Below are 17,089 nucleotides of genomic sequence, written 5' to 3'. Positions count from 1 at the left end.
AGGTGGTCAGAGGCAGAATGCTTATGAGGATGGAAAGGGTGAAAGGAGAGAAAGAGAGAGCAGGATGAACAGAGGGAAAATGGGATGGAGAGAAATTCACAGTAATCATAACTGAAAAAATTTAATAGCATGTTTCTCTGATAAAAGCCACATTTCTCAAACACATAGAAAACTGAGCCAAATAAATAAATAAATAATTTTTTTCAAATTTATAAAAAAAATAAGAGCCATTCCCCAAATGATAAATGGTCAAAGGATATGAACAAGCAGTTTTCTGATGAAGTAATCAAAGCTATCTATAGTCATATGAAAAAGTGCTGTAAATCACTATTGATTAAAGAAATGCAAATTAAAAGAACTCTGAGGTACCACCTTACACCTATCAGGTTGACTAATATGATAGAAAACAGAAATGACAAATGTTGGAAGGGATGTGGGAAAACTAAGACATCAATGCACTGCAATGTTGGTGGAGTTTTGAACTTGTTCAATCATTCTGGAAAGCAATCTGGAAAATGGTCAGAGGGCTATAAAACCATGCCTAACCTTTGACCCAGCAATATCACCACTAGGTCTATATCCCAAAGAAATAAAAAGCAAAAATGAAAAGGACCTGTATGTACAAAAATATTTATAGCACCTCGTTTTGTGATGGCAAAGAATTGGAAATTGAAGTGATGCATGTCAATTAGGAAATGGCTGAACAAATCATGGTATACAATTGTGATGGAACACTATTGCACTATAAGAAATGATAAGCAAGATGCTCTCAGAAAAACCTGGGAAGACATATCAACTGATGCAAAGTAAAATGAACAGAACCAGGAGAACACTGTACACAGTAATAGCTATACTGTAAGATGATCAGCTGTGACTTAGCTATTCTCACCAATACAATGAATGACCCAACACAATTCTGAAGAACTTTTGATAAAAAATGTTATCCATTTCCAGAGAAGGAATTGATAGAGTCTTTTTTTTTTTAAAAGTGAGGTAATTGGGGTTAAGTGACTTGCCCAGGGTCACACAGCTAGTAAGTGTTAAGCGTCTGAGGCCGGATTTGAACTCAGGTATTCCTGACTCCAGGGCCGGTGCTCTATCCACTGCGCCACCTAGCTGCCCCAATTGATAGAGTCTTAATGCAGATCAAAGTATACTTTTTTAGTTTCTTTCTCTTTCTTGGGTTTTCTTCTTTGGTCTGTGTTTTCTTTACCAACGGGACTAATACAGAAATATGTTTTGCATGACTGCACATTTATAACCTATAACAAATTGCTTTCCTTCTCGAGGAGAGGAAGGGAGAGAATCTGGAACTCAAAATTTTTAAAAATGAATGTTAAAAATAATTTTTACATGTAATTGGGGGAAAATAAAATATTAAAGGAAAAATAAAGTAGTCCCAATCAACCTTTTAGAATCAGATCTTAAACTATATTATGAAGCAGTATATCATCAAAACTATTTGATAGTAGTTAAAAAATATAAAAGTAGATTAATAAGCCAGATTAGATAAGTACAATGCAGAAAAAATTAAATACACTAGCTAGAGATAAACAGACTCTAAAAGTGAAACAGTATTAAGAGTTTTCAGAATTAAAGGATCAATAGCTATATGAAAAGTCACTATAAATAGATGCAAATTAAAACAAATCTGAGGCTTCATCTCACATCCATCAAACTGACAAAGATGATAAAATATGAAAATAATAAAGACTGGAAAAATTATGGGAAGGCAGGTACATGAATACTCTGTTACTGAAATTGCAAATTAGCCCAACTATCCTAGAAAACACTTCAGAACTACATGACTAAACTACATTTAGTTACTAAACTGTTCATACCCTCTCATCCAGTAATCCCAGTATTGGGCACAGAAAATAAAGAAATGGCCCATAAAGATACCAACTCATGGATTTTTGTGGTAGCATAAAGCTGGAAACAAAGAGGTCACTCATTAAACGGGGAATGATTAAGCACATTTTGAGAATATTAATATAATTTTTGATGGAATAATGGAATAATGGAATTACTGCAGCAAAAGAATCAGTCAATATAAGGAATTCAGGGAAATGTGGAAAAAAACTCTAGTGAAATTATGAAGAACCATCAAGAAAATATATAAATCAATCACTATAACATAAATGAAAGCAAAGCTAAAAGGTAGATGAACTGAAATTATAATGATCAATCTGCCACAATCAGTCCCTCACCTGAGCCACCATAGGTTGCTAGGCACAGGTTCAAAATCTTCCCAGAAGAGTTCTAGCTAAATCATCCTTAATATGTTACCCCTCCCATACACACACACCCCCCTTCATGTGACCCATGATAAAAAATGGGGTGGAGATTTTAGACAAGGGAGGAAAAGTTAATATTAATAAGTCTATTAAGCAAGTGCAGTAGAGACTAGGGTTAACCTTTACCTACATTTTCTAGGATACCACTGAGAGCCAGCTCAAACTGGTTTCTATCTCTAGCCCTGAAAAACTTACTTTTCTCTTTCTTTAGTTGATGTAATTCACTAGATAATAGTGCCCTACTATTCCCTATATGGGCATGCTTTCCTTGAAAAAGATCTCCTCATGTATCAAGCTATTCTGAGAAGATTCCACCATGTATCAAACTATTACTGTTTCTCACAGTAAATGACTCCAATAATATGATAAACCCAAAGACCCAAGCTTTTGGAACAAAAACTCATTATTTGACAAAGACTGCAGGGAAAACTGAAAAACAATATGGCAGAAACTAAGTATAGACTGACATCTCACACCATATACTAAAATAAGGTCAAAATGGGTACATGATTTACACATAAAGGATGTTACCATAAGCAAATTAAGAGAGCTTAGAATCACTTATCTTCCAGATTTATGTGCAGAGGAAGAATTTAGGACCAACGAAGATATAGAGAGCAAAGCAAAATGTTAAATAATTTATTTTTGATTATATAAAATCAAAAAGGTTTTGTACAAACAAAACTAATGTAACCAAGATTACAAGGGAAGCAAAAAAGTGGGAATTTTTGAAACAAGTATCTGTGATAAAGTCCTAATTTCTCAATTATATGAAGAACTCAGTCAAATTTATAAAAATACAAGTCATTCCCCAATTAATAAATGATTAAGGGATATGAAAAGGCAGTTTTCAGACAAAGAAATCAAATCTATCTATAATCATATGAAAAATGTTCTAGATCACTATTGAACAGAGAAGTGCAAATCAAAACAACTCTGAGGTATCACCTCACACCAATCAGAGTGACAAATATAACAAAAAGCAAAAATATTGGATGTTCAAGGGGAGGTGGGAAAACTGGGATGCTAATGCACTGTTGGTACAGTTGTGAAAAGATCCAACCATTATGAAGAGCAATTTGGAACTATGCCCAAAGGGCTATAGAACTGTGCATACCCTTTGATCCAGCAATACTACTGCTAGGTTTATATCTCAAAGACATCCCCAAAAGAGAAAAAGACCCATCTGTACAGAAATATTTATATCAGCTCTTTTTTGCGATGGCTAAGAATTGGAAATCAAAGAAATGCCCATCATTTGGGGAATGGCTAAACAAGCTGTGATATAATATGATGGTGATGGAATATTATTGTTATAAGAAATGACAAGCAGGATGATTTCCGAAAGGCCTGGAAAGACTTGCATGAACTGATGTATAGTGAAGTCAGCAGAACCAAGAGAACATTGTACACAGAGACAGCAATATTGTTTGATGAAAAACTGAATGACTTAACTATTCTCAACAACACAATGATCAAAGGCAATCCCAAAGGACTAATGATGAAGCATACTATCCCCCTCCAAAGAAAAAACTGATATTGATTGACTGAGGCATGCTATTTTTCACTTTCTTTCATTTTTTCTTTTATTTATTTTCTTTTATTCAAGTTTTCTTGTACAAAATGACTAATCTGCTAATTTTTACATAATTGCACATGTATAACCCATATCTGATTGCTTATGACCCCAGGGAGGGAGGAGAGGAGGGAGAGAAGGAGGGAGAAAATTTGGAACTCAAAACTATAAATAAAAATCTTTATCATTTAAAAAATAAATAAAATGGGGGGAAGCTAGGTGGCACAGTGGATAAAGCACCAGCCCTGGATTTAGGAGTACCCGAGTTCAAATCCAGCCTCAGACACTTGACACTTACTAGCTGTGTGACCCTGGGCAAGTCACTTAACCCTCATTGCCCTTCCCCTCCAAAAAAATTAATTAAAAAAATAAAATGCCAAAGTTTTATTATAAAAAAGAAGAAGAAAAAGTCGTTTGAAGTTATAAACATACCTCAGCATGGTCTACTCTAAATGCACAACAAACATCAAGATAATTTTGGACAAGGTGCACCAAAGTACGGGGGTGGGGTGGAATCTAATTTTTAAAAATTTAAGGATAGGAAGGCAAACCAGAAATTTTTGAATGAGGTAAAAAAATCTTCAGAGAAATAGAGAATTAAATTACACATCTCATTAAAGAAAAGTCCATAGGGTTATTAAATAAGACTGATGGGTGGCTAATTTCTTTGATTCTTATACCTTGAGTTAAATTTTCAAATACCAGTCAGTCAGTAACCCTTTTACATGTGGACAAATGGATAATTACAATCCAACAGAATAACAATGTATAAGAATCAATTTAAAAAAAAGATTTTTGGGGACAGCTAGGTGGTACAGTGGGATAAAGCACCTGCCCTGGATTCAGGAGGACCTGAGTTCAAATTCGGCCTCAAACACTTGACATTTAGTAGCTGTGTGACCCTGGGCAAGTCACTTAACCCCAAATGCCTTACCAAACAACAACAAAAAAAAAGATTGAAAAAGAATGACTCTACAGACAAGTGCTTGGGCTCGAATCTCACTCCTGAAGCTGTGGGATTCTTGAATGACCTTGGACAAATTCATTTAACTTCCCTAGGACTCAGTTTCCTCATCTTTAAAATTAGAGTGCTGAAATAGATGACTTTTGAGGTCCCTTCAAGAGCTATACTTATGATCCTATAATTTACAACCATGTTGAATTTCAATGGGAAAATAGTATCTGATTTTAAAATAAACTACTTGCACTGTTTATAAAAGCCAAATTCAATAATCAAAAGCCAATTACACTTATTTTGATTCCGAAGACAGCAAAACAAAAGCCCAAAACAACATATCACATATACTTAACACTATACTCATATGACTAAAATCTCTTGGAACAAGACCACACATTTTTTTCATAAGTCAGAGAAGTCTGTTCTACATATTATTTGATCAAGGATATACTTATTAAAACCAAATATAATAAATGAGTGTATTTACCTTTTCAAATAAGAATTGACCTTTGTGAGAAGAGGCTTGAAAGTATTCCTTAGACATTGTAAAAGATGAGTTTGAGATATAGACTATAGGTAGTGAGTCCTTTTTATCCAGAAAAGTGAATTTCTTGAATACTAAGAAGGAACATTCCCCACCCCATCCCACCCCCCGGATTGTAAAAGTGTCATTTTAGAAAGTCTCAGGATAAACTACATGAGCCAATGAGAATCTTATTTATGAAGTTAGTAGAGGGTTAGTTTGAACTACAAGTAGTACCCAGAAAAGAGAAATGATGACAGTTTAAGCTCTGCACCTGTCAGCCCGCTATCCATAAAGAAAATGAGGCAGCAGCCACATGCTACATGAGGCAGAAAACCAGAATCAGCTGATAAGAATAGGCACTAAGAGGTCATCTTATTTAGGCTGTATGGTTGTTGTGGAGGAAGAATCTGAGTACCAGATGGTAACAGCCACAATCATCAACTCAACAAATAGGCCAGTAAAAGGGAAAGAATTTGCAATCTTGAATGTAACAAAAGCCCAACCAGACACCCCAAACCTGTGCCAATGAAAAGCACAGGTGGCTACTGTCCATAATAGGAACTCATCCTCTAAGGATTTTTACTTTTGGGGCAGCTAGGTGGTGCAGTGGATAGAGTACCAGCCCTGGATTCAGGAGGACCTGAGTTCAAATCCGGCCTCAGACACTTGACATTTACTAGCTGTGTGACCCTGGGCAAGTCACTTAACCCCAATTGCCTCACCAAAAAAAATAAAAAGGATTTTTACTTTTGTACCTATCGTGATTTGATTTTCTCTTCATTTCTTAGTAAAAACTGAGATTATTTGCCATGAACTCCCCTTTCCTCATCTCTTATCATTCAGATACCTTCTGTCACTTCTCCTTCACCCTTGTTTCACATCATAAAAGTGGACTTACTCCTTACCAAGGCTAACCCCGCTACTTGTTCAAGTAATCCTATTCCATCTCCTCTTTTCCAACACAATGCCCTTTCGGTCCTCCCTGCTCTTTCACTTATTGTCAATCTCTCCCTGTATATTGGCTCATTTCCTACTGCTTACAAATACACCCATGTTTAGTCTATCCAGAAAAAAGCCTCAATTGATCCTTCCATCCCTGCTATCTTTCTATATCTCTTCTGCCCTTTGGAGCTAAAATCCTTGAAAAGCCCATCTACAATAGATGCCTCCACTTTCTCTCCTCTTACTTTCTACTTGGCCTCTTACAATCTAGCTTCTGATCTTATTCCACGAAAACTGCTCTCTTCAAAATTACTGATTATCTCTTAGCTGCTGAATCTAACGACCTTTTCTCAACCCTCCTTCTCCTCAACCCTCTCAGCAGCCTTTAACACTGTTGATCACTCTCTTTTCCTTGATACTCTCTAGTTTTTGGGACACTATTCCTAATTTTTCTCCTACCTATCTGACCATTCCATCTCTGTATCCTTTGCTGGATCCTCCTCCTAGAATGAAGAAGGATTGGGATAAGCTTTCTGTAGAAGGAATTTTAGTTGAGATTTAAAGGAAGCCAGAGAATCTAATAGGTGGAGATGTGGTAGTGGTAGTGGTGGTGGTGGTGGTGGCAGCAGCAGTGGTTCTTGTTTTTTGTCCTTCGTTCTTGAAGAGGACTATGACATCAAAAAGATATCATGAGTTGCAGTGAATTGAATTGGCTGTGCAAAGTCATCAGCCTCACTCTCTTCTCTAAAGCCATCTGGGTCTAGTGGCAAGATATACATCAGGACAACTAGAGATGGCCCCGGATGTTTGAGGTAATTGGGGTTAAGTGAACTGCCCAGGGTTATACAGCTAGTAAGTGTCAAGTGTCTGAGACTGCATTTGTACTCAGGTCCTCCTGACTCCAGAGTTAGTGCTCTATCCACTGAGCCACCTAGCTGCCTAACAGGTGGAAATATAGAAGAAGAGAACTGCAGGGATGGGGGAGAGCCAAAGAAAATGCCCAGAGCCATTAGTGTTTTGTTCATGAAACAGTTTAGATGTATGATCTGGGAGAGAATCCAGCATCTAAACCAACTCAGAAAGAATATTTTCATATATATAGCAGAACACAAAAAGCAGATTCTATAGGAAACTGTGATTCTTTATTTTATACTACTTATTATTCCACAACTTTAGTCACACTGCTCTTTGTTAGTTCCTCTTCCTGTTTAATTACTCATTCTCCTTTGCTGATCATCATTCTACACTACCATCAGCTCACCTGTATTCAATTTTCATCTTTATGCAGATGACTACCAAATCTCTCTATCTACCCTGAAACAAACTAACTAACTAACTAACTAACTCTCTCTCTCTCTCTCTCTCTCTCTCTCTCTCTCTCTCTCTCTCTCTCTCTCTCTCTCTCTCTCTATCTCTATCTCTCTGCCATCTACAACCATGTGCTAGGTATCTCCACCTGGATATTTCACTGGTATCTCAAAACTTATATTATGGTAATCATTCCATTTCTCTAAACCATCTCCCCCCATTAACATCTACGCTTCTATTGAGGGAACTACCATCTGTCCAGTCATTCTGTTTTATAACATCAGTCATCTTTGATTCTTCATTCTCCCCAACCCTAGCCAGTTATAAACTGTATCTCAACATCCTTCATATCAGTCCCCTTTTCTATACTCACAAGATCTTCATTGGCCCTGTTTTGGACTGCTGTAATATCCTCTTAATTGGTCTCCCTTATTTCTAGTCACTCCCTTTTCTAATCCATCCTCCACACTCATGCCAAACTAGTAATACTAAAATACAAGTCTAACTATATCACTCTCCTGCTCAAAAAGGTTCAGTGTCCCTGTTGTCTTTAGGATGAAATATAAACTCTTCTTGGCATTCTTGAAAACCTGACTCCCACCTGCCTTTACAGACTTATTTCATGGTATTCCTCTTCAAGTACTCTAAACTTTGACCAAAAAATGCCTACCAGCTGTTTCCAGAACTGGACACTCCAACAATCAATCAATCAACATACATTTATTAAGTATCTAATGTGCCAGGCAACAGGGATACAAAGACAGGGGAAAAAAAGTCCTGCCCTCACAGAGCTTACATTCTACTAGGGATTAAAACATATGTGTGTGTGTGTGTGTATGTGTGTATGTATGTATAGACAAAATACATATAATGTAACTTACAGCAAAGTACAAGGCTCTGCAATCAGGGAGGGCTTTATGATGAAAGTGGCTTAAGCTGAGTTTTGAAGGAAATCAGATGTTAGAAAGAGATGCATTCAAGGCAGGTAGGAGACCTGTGCAAAGGTACAGGGATCCATGTATGAAAAACAGTAAGAAGACTAGGAAAAGAATGCACCATGAAAGGGAATAATATGTAATAAGGCTGGAGAAGTAGGTGGGGTCAGGTTGTAAAGAGCTTTTAAAATATAAAACACAAAAGTTTGGTGAAAAAAGGTCTAGAGCAAGAATGGATCCAGAAGGCACCTGGTCCAAATCCCTCTTTTTACAGATGAAGAAACTGATGAAGATGATCTAGGGAAGTTAAGTGGCTTGGTCAAGATCACAGAGGAAATATTAAGAATGACATTTGAACCCAGGTCCTCTGAATCTAGAGCCAGAGCTCTTTCCACTGTACCACACTGCCTCCTAGAGGTGGCAAGGAGCCACTGGAATTTACTGAACAAGTGAGTGGCATGCTAAAACCTGCATTTTAAGAAAATCACCTTAGCATCTATGTGAAGGACTGATTAGAGAGAGGAATGATTTGAGGCAAGAGCCTCAACTCTTAACTTAAGAGGTTGTTACAATAGTCTAGATGAGATAAGGGTCAGAACTGGGCAGGGGGCGGGAGAGAACTATGTGAGTAGAGAAAAAATGTGGGAAACGTTGTGGAAGTAAATTAGAGAAAACATAGCAAGTGACTGGGTGTGTGGGATAAGGGAGCATGAGGAGCTAAGAGTGGTTCTGAGGTTGTGGATTTGGGTGACAACAGTACCCACCAGCCATGGAGGCATGACCCCCTCACCTTCACTTCTTGAAGGACTTACTTACCCCACTGCCTAGCACATAGTAGACATTACATAAATACGTATTCCCTTTTTTCCCTCCATCCTCTACTCCATAAAATGAATTCTTTCTTCACCAGCATGAGGCACTACCATTCTATGCCCAAGATCTCAACTCTCTCTGAGATATTTTTTCCAAGCTTTAATCACTTCTTATATAGCCTTGTTCTCTGTTTCCATTAGATTGTCTAGGATACGTGCACTTAGGAACAAGTGGAGAGAGATAGTTTGGCTGGAGGTAGAACATGTTGCTAGGTAGCCAGAGAGAAAAAAAGATGATATTCAGTAGTTTGTAATAATGTCTCAGAAGCAACTAAGAATAATTCCCAAATAATGCAAGGGCAGGTACCTATCATATTACATATATATGAAGAATATTTTGAGAAATAGATAAACTTTAAGCACTTAGATATGTTGCTTATAAAAGTTTTTACATAAATGACCAAAGTAATCTAGTATATGATAAACCAAAAGATCCAAGCTTTTGGAACAAAAACTCATTATTTGACAAAACCTGCTGGGAAAACTGGAAAACAGGATGACAGAAACTAGGTATAGAACAACATTTCACACCATATACCAAGATAAGGTCAAAATGGGTACATGATTTACACGTAAAGAGTGATCTCATAAGCAAATCAAGAGAGCATGGAATAGTTTATGTCAGATTTATGGATAAAGGAAGAATTTAGAACCAAAGAACCAAAGAACATATAGGGAGCACTAAAAATCTAAAACAGATAATTCTGATTATATAAAATTAAAGTTTTTGAGCAAACAGAACCAATGCAACCAAAATATAAGGAAACTAGAAAACTGAGGAAAAAAAATTTGCAACAAGTATCTCTGACAAAAGTCTCATTTCTCAAGTATATAGAGAACTGGGTCAAATTTATAAAAATATAAGTCATTCCCCAATTGATAAATGGTCAAAGGATATGAACAGACAGTATTCAGACAAAGAAATCAAAGCTATGTAGAGTCATATAAAAAAAAAGAGCTCTAAATCACTACTGATCAGAGAAATGCAAATTATAACAATTCTGAGACACCACCTCACACCTATCAGAGTGGCTAATATGGCAAAAAAGGAAAATGATGGATGTTGGAAAGTATATAGGAAAACTGGGACACTAATGCACTGTCAGTGGAGTTGTGAACTGATCCAGTCATTCTGGAGAGCAATTTGGAACTATGCCCAAAGGGCTATCAAACTGTGCGTATCCTTTAATACAGCAATGCCTCTGCTAGGTTTATATCCAAAAAAATGTTAAAGGACCCATCTGTACAGAATATTTATAGCAGCTCTTTTTGTGGTTACTAAGAATTGGAAATCAAAGAGATGCCCATCAACTGGAGAATGGTAATGGAATATTATTGTGCTATAAGAAATGAGAAGTAGGATGATTTCAGAAAAAAACTGGAATGACTTACATGAACTGATGTATAGCAAAGTGAACAGCACCAGGAGAATGTTGTACACAGTAATAACAATACTGTTTGATGAAGAATTGTGAATAACTTAGCTATTCTCAGCAATACAATGATCTAAGACAATCCCAAAGAACTAATGATGAAGAATACTATCTACCTCCAGAAAACAAACTGATATATTGATTGAATACAGACTGAGGCATGCTATTTTTCACTTTTTTTCATTTTTTTCTTTTATTCGAGTCTTCTTGTACAAAATGACCAATACGGAAATCTTTTACATAATTGCACATGTATAACCTATATCTGATTGCTTGCCATCTCAGGGAGGGGAGAGGAAAGGGATAGAATTTGGAACTCAAAACTTTAAATAAAAATGTTTAAAAATTGAAAAAAATAAACATATACTAACAATTTTTTGGGGAAAAGGGAAATTAAGGAAACAAGATATTGAGAATCTGGGAGACTGAGGATTATGATGGACTTGACAGAAATAACGAAGTTCAAAAGAAGTATGGGTTTTGGAGAAATGATTCACAATGTATTGCAGAGTGTGTGTGTGTGTGTGTGTGTGTGTGTGTGTGTGTGTGTGTGTGTATACACACACCTATATACAATCAAATTATGTGTAAGGGCCAAATTTAGTATGGGAAGAGTTAATTGTGTGGCTCACTGTAATACTGGGGTAAGAAAGAAGATTAACAGTCTTTTAAAAAAAACAAAACAGGTTTTATTAATGGGAACAAATCTATAACACAAGTAAAGTTAACAGAGCTAGGGACAATGAAAACGGGGATAGACAAACTCACCACCACACCAGTGTCTCCCCCCCCCCCCCCCGCACGCAGGAGTGAGACCTCTCCTCCCTTCTCTCTCCCAGAAGCCCCCTCTCCCACAGGAAACAGGGCCGTCCACACACACAGCCCCAAGCTAATTGGCTGGCAGCCCTGATTGACAGAACTAACAGGCAGCTCTACAAATGCAAGCTGGCCAGCTTCCTGATGCCGAAGACCACCTGACTTGTCTTCACTAGGCTTCTTGTCATGGTGGGGCTTCCCTATAGTATCTCTCCAGCAGAGGGCGGTATTCCAATTCTCACAGATGTAAGTAATAGTAAGCAAAATTAAGGTATAAAAAGGTCTACCTTGAAAAGTATAAGGTATATACTCAATTACAGAAAAATTAGAACTCAGCATCTAAGTTAATGATTGTCCAGTGATTCCTATAAAATTTACCAACTAACCATGAGAAAGCAATTCCTTGACTCATACATGCACGGTTCAGGCAGAGAGAAAAAGACAGATAGAACATGATATTCTCCCACATCTACTGATACGTAACTTACAAATAAACAACAGAATAAACATTCATTGTATTGAAATGTTTAAAAAGTTTTTATAAAAGGGAAGAGAAATGTTTTTGAAATAGTATAGAAACTTGGGGCAGCTAGGTGGCACAGTGGATAAAGCACCAGCCCTGGATTCAGGAGGACCTGAGTTCAAATCCGACCTCAGACACTTGACACTTACTAGCTGTGTGACCCTGGGCAAGTCACTTAACCCCCACTGCTCCGCAAAAAGAAAAGTATAGAAATTTCTTCAGACATTACTCTTAAAAACCAATTTAGGGGGCAGCTAGGCGGATAAAGCATCGACCCTGGATTCACGAGGACCTGAGTTCAAATCCAGCCTCAGACACTTGACCCTTACTAGCTATGTGACCCTGCGCAAGTCACTTAACCCTCATCACCCTGCAAAAAAAAAAAAATTAACAAGAAAAATTTCCCACTTATTCTTTCCCTACATGCTCCTATTCTTTTGCTAGGGACAGGGAGAGAGAAATTTTTGAGGTGGGAAGAGAAAACACAGGAAAATGGAAAGTTTTATACCTAACAGTTTTAAAAGAAAATGAGAAGTTTTTCAGATTGAATATTCAAATGGATCTGTGTTCTCATCACTATGAGTATTGTCTCCAACAATGTAGATTGCAACCTATCCATGCTTGCCCGCCCTCTGTGACTTTTATCTGTGTCCTCTAAGCTCACCACTGGGGATTCACCCAACATTCTGGAGACTTTCCTTAAGTTCTCATATCATTGCAATGTTAACAATGGAGGAAAACCCAGAAAAATTTAAATAATGGGGAAATTTTAAATAATGGGAAAGGATTTAGTATTAATTTTATTATTGAATATTAAGAGATGTAACCCTAGGGTAAATCACTTGATGCATTTGGCCTTAGCTCCCTCATCTTTTAGGATCCCTCCAAGCTCTAACACTCTGATTTTATAAATTTATATCCAGAAAAGTTGAAGAATATTATTGACCAGAGGAGCAATGACAAATTTTTAGATCAAAAGTTTCCTGGATATACTGTATACAAATAAACTTGTAGTGGCTTTAATTTTATTTAGTAAAGACTAGGTTTATCAAACATTTCACAAGTTCCTGAGCTAAATAATGGTGTTAAATCCAATAAGGAAAAAGAATGTTGGCATGCCAAGTTCCATTATGTAAAAGTTTAATACAAATTACCTATGTTCATCTCTAAATGGTGGTCAACTATCATCAAAAATATCTATTCCATTATAGGGGCATGTGGTAAATCAAAGAATTCTGTTTCTTCAAATGAAAACTTCAGCAGTCTCAGCACTAGTTTTCATTAACATTTCCTAGAAAAGGATGATTTTGATCAGCTAGAGAGTAACAAAGGTACTGAAATATTTTATTCTATTAAAGAATAATAAGTTCCTCTAAACAATGGCAAATAGTGGATCAACTGAGAAAGTCATGCATTGTTATCCTAAAACTTCCTAATGGAAGCACAGTAAAATAGCAACTTATGACAAAACAAACATTTCTTTGCCCACTTTGATCTATCCTTATTACTAAAAGAAATAATAACTTTACTGTGTCAAAGCCTACACAGTACTTTTGAAGACCTACAATGTGCCAGAATTACATTAGAAACTAGAAGAGAGGGGCGGCTAGGTGGCACAGTGGATAGAGCACTGGCCCTGGATTCAGGAGGACCTGAGTTCAAATCCAGCCTCAGACACTTAACACTTACTAGCTGTGTGATCCTGGGCAAGTCACTTAACCCCAATTGCCTCACTAAAAAAAAAAAACAAAAACAAAACTAGAGGAGATACAAAAATAGTATAGGGTAGGGCTTCTTAAATTTTTTCCACTCATGACCCCTTTATGCCTGAAAAAATTTTACTTGACCATAGGTGTACAGGTACAGAAAATAGGTATACATAACCATTTACTGTTGCCAAATTTTTTGTGACCCTCACATTCAGTTACATGACCCCATATGGGGTTGAGATCCATAGTTTAAGAAGCTTTGCTATAGAGAACTTCATGAGGAGTCTATGAATAGGGCAAAAGGATTTCTGGGTACTGTGAGCTATCCCCTTTGCCCCTTGTGGTCTCAGATTGAGCCCCTTTTCTTTTTAGACTGTATACACTTGTGGGAAAGTGTGTCCCAGATTTTTGGATGGTTTGTACCAACTGTTCTTACTATATACCTTAGTAAATACCCATTTATAAAAGCTAATTAAGTTTGACTAATTGCTATTAACTGATACTCAACAGGAGATATAGACTCATAGTACTTAATGTGCTATAGTAATAGAAAAGCATCCTCCAACCCCTCAGAGTTTACCCCAAGAATCCTGTAGGGAGATGCAGCAATTGCCCTTTAGAGACCAAATTTATTCATGCAAGTGGGAGTTGGAATAAGGCGCCTAAAACATGTACTACAAATATAATACAAGATACAATCGATTCTGAATGATGTGGTATAGATTAAAAATTTGAAAGTAGTTTCAAGAAAGGAAAGAGCAAAGTGGGCTAGAATATTAAAGGTTTTATGAAGGATATGCCAGTAAGGATATGGCAGTAAGATGCAATTCAACTACTTCTACACAGAGGTTTCCAAATCTTTATCTTAAGCACCAACCAATTTTTTTTTTTTAGTTCCAGCCCCACATTTCTAATTACCCAGTAGACATCACTATTTGGATATTGTAGAGCAGGTATACGGCCAGTCCCATGTACACATGTAAGATCTGTTGATGGCCATACATACAAAGAAAGGCAGAAATTTGGCTAAGCAGGCAGAAAACAAGGGCCTTGCTCCCTAAGTGTACATGTACCTTTTTCCCTTCCCTCCCACTTCATTTGCATGAGGTGGCAAAGAGATTTTGAAATTAAAAAGAGATCTGAAATCTCAAAATAATTTTGTTGTGAAGGAAGCCTCCAAAACCTGTTATGAGAAGTTTAACAACTGGAAACTGAATAGAGAGAATACAAGGAATCTCAAATTTCCAAGTCACAGTGCAGCATCTAATACAGATCTTTCCATTAATGACCATGAAATGCAGGTAGAAAAGCCTTAAGACTGAAGGCACTGGTTAGCTAGAGAAATTTATGTTCCAAAGAGCCTGGCCCAGGGTAAGGAATCTCTATAGAGGGCATAGACATTACAGTAAAAACAACAACTTCAAGAAATAAGACTTTACTACAGGAAAAAGGTCCTGAAGCTTTCTTCCCCTCCAATCCTATTCCAATGAATCTGAATATGGTAGAGCTTTTATTTTGAAAGAAGAATTATAGAAGAAAAACCTCTGGACTCCACTTGCCCCTTTTAGGACTTTATTAACCCAGTATAGTGCGATAGAATAAAAAGCTGGATTTGAAATTCAAATCAATTGCCAGTTGTTTCCAGCAAAGATCTTTCTTATTTCCAAATGCTATTGGTATCACCTCACTCCCAATTTTTTTTGTATTTAGTTTGCATATATTTTATCTACTTATTTGTGTGGATGTTGTTTTCTTCCAATGGAATGTAAGCTCCTTGAAGGCATTATGTGTTTTGTTTTTATCTTTGTATCTACAGTGCTTTGCACACTGTCTGACACATAGTAGAAGTTGAATAAATGCTTGCTGACTTGACTTGAAATAGCAGCAGTAGAACCCACTGTCTTATAATGAAGAGTTAACACACTAGTTGAGGACTCTCTGCAGTCAGGAGGGGAAGTGGAACAGAATTACTCCTGCCAAGTGGTGTTGCACTGGCAAGTGACATGGGACCAGCAGAGTTAAGACTTAGCCACATGAGAACAAAATGGAGAAGAAACAACTCACCACACCCATATGTCCAGCAAAGACCACTCACCTGGCAGAGACTGCCTGCCATTTAAGATAAGTAGGGAGTAGGTCTGGCAGGAGCAGTGTAATGACATCTCTAGAAGAGAGTAGTCTTGCTATGCAGGAGGCATAATGTGACCCTCCATGCTTGTGCCCCCAATCATACTTATTCCCTATACATGTACACCTTCATGTGTATCCCCTAGGTATGTTCCCTCTTCCCAGTAGGCATGTGCATATTAGTAGGAAAGCGTGCCCCAGGATTAAGAGGAGAATATTTTATTAACACTTTTCTTACTATGTGATTTCATTAAATGACCCTGATTTTAAATTAATTATGTTTTCTAGCTGATGAATAAAGGTAAACACACCAGTGGGAGCTTGTAAGTTGTTGGATGCAGATGTACGGAGTACGGGGTAGCCTAATTGGGGGAATCCACTGTGCAAGGTGGAAGTGCCCTAAGTGCAACCCCCAACCTCTCAAATTTAACATGTCTAAAAACAAACCAATCCCTTTGTAACCTTCAATTGCCCATCTTCATCTGTTAATGTCAACATGATTTTCTTATTTATCAGTAAGTGAAAAGTCACCAGTTTCTTCCTATCAAAACTTTTGCTAAGGGGTAGCTAGGTGGCACAGTGGATAGAGCACCAGCCCTGGATTCAGGAGGACCTGAGTTCAAATCCGGCCTCAGACACTTAACAATTACTAGCTCTGTGACCCTGGGCAAGTCACTTAACACCAATTGCCTCACAAAAAAAACAAAAACAAAACAAAACAAAAGATGGTATCAATAAAGCGTTAAAAAAAACTTTTGCTAAGACTTGTGCACATGCTGGGCATCTGAATGTGGTGGGTTGTTTGTTTGCAGTGGCTGTTGCTAAGTCTTGCTCTGCTGGTCCCATGGTCATTTCCAAGTACAACACCAAGGGGCAGGGTATTATAGAGTTCTGCTGCATTTCCAGCTTCTAAAGTCAGATGGAGTCCTCCAGATGGGTCTGTTAACACTTCATTATGAGATGAATGAACTCAGTCTTTGTTCTTTCAAGTTAAATCTCCTGAATCTGTTCCTCCTTTCCATGTTCACTGCTACTAATCTAGTTTGGGTCCTTATTACATCTCAGCT

The 17,089-nt window shown here is 37.3% G+C and overlaps 1 protein-coding gene and 1 pseudogene across 3 annotated transcripts in view; both read right to left on the bottom strand.

Annotated features, from left to right (window-relative positions):
- Positions 1 to 16,011, bottom strand: part of LOC122738895 — a 76,680-nt pseudogene extending 60,669 nt beyond the window's left edge.
- Positions 1 to 17,089, bottom strand: part of ZHX3 (zinc fingers and homeoboxes 3) — a 229,786-nt gene that overhangs the window by 104,746 nt on the left and 107,951 nt on the right. The gene's annotated exons all lie outside the window — the stretch shown is intronic.

The sequence above is a fragment of the Dromiciops gliroides genome, chromosome 2, assembly GCF_019393635.1.
Source record: "Dromiciops gliroides isolate mDroGli1 chromosome 2, mDroGli1.pri, whole genome shotgun sequence".
Taxonomy (NCBI): Eukaryota; Metazoa; Chordata; class Mammalia; order Microbiotheria; family Microbiotheriidae; genus Dromiciops; species Dromiciops gliroides.
Note: the sequence above shows the minus strand (reverse complement) of the source record. Positions and strands in the feature narration are given on the sequence as shown.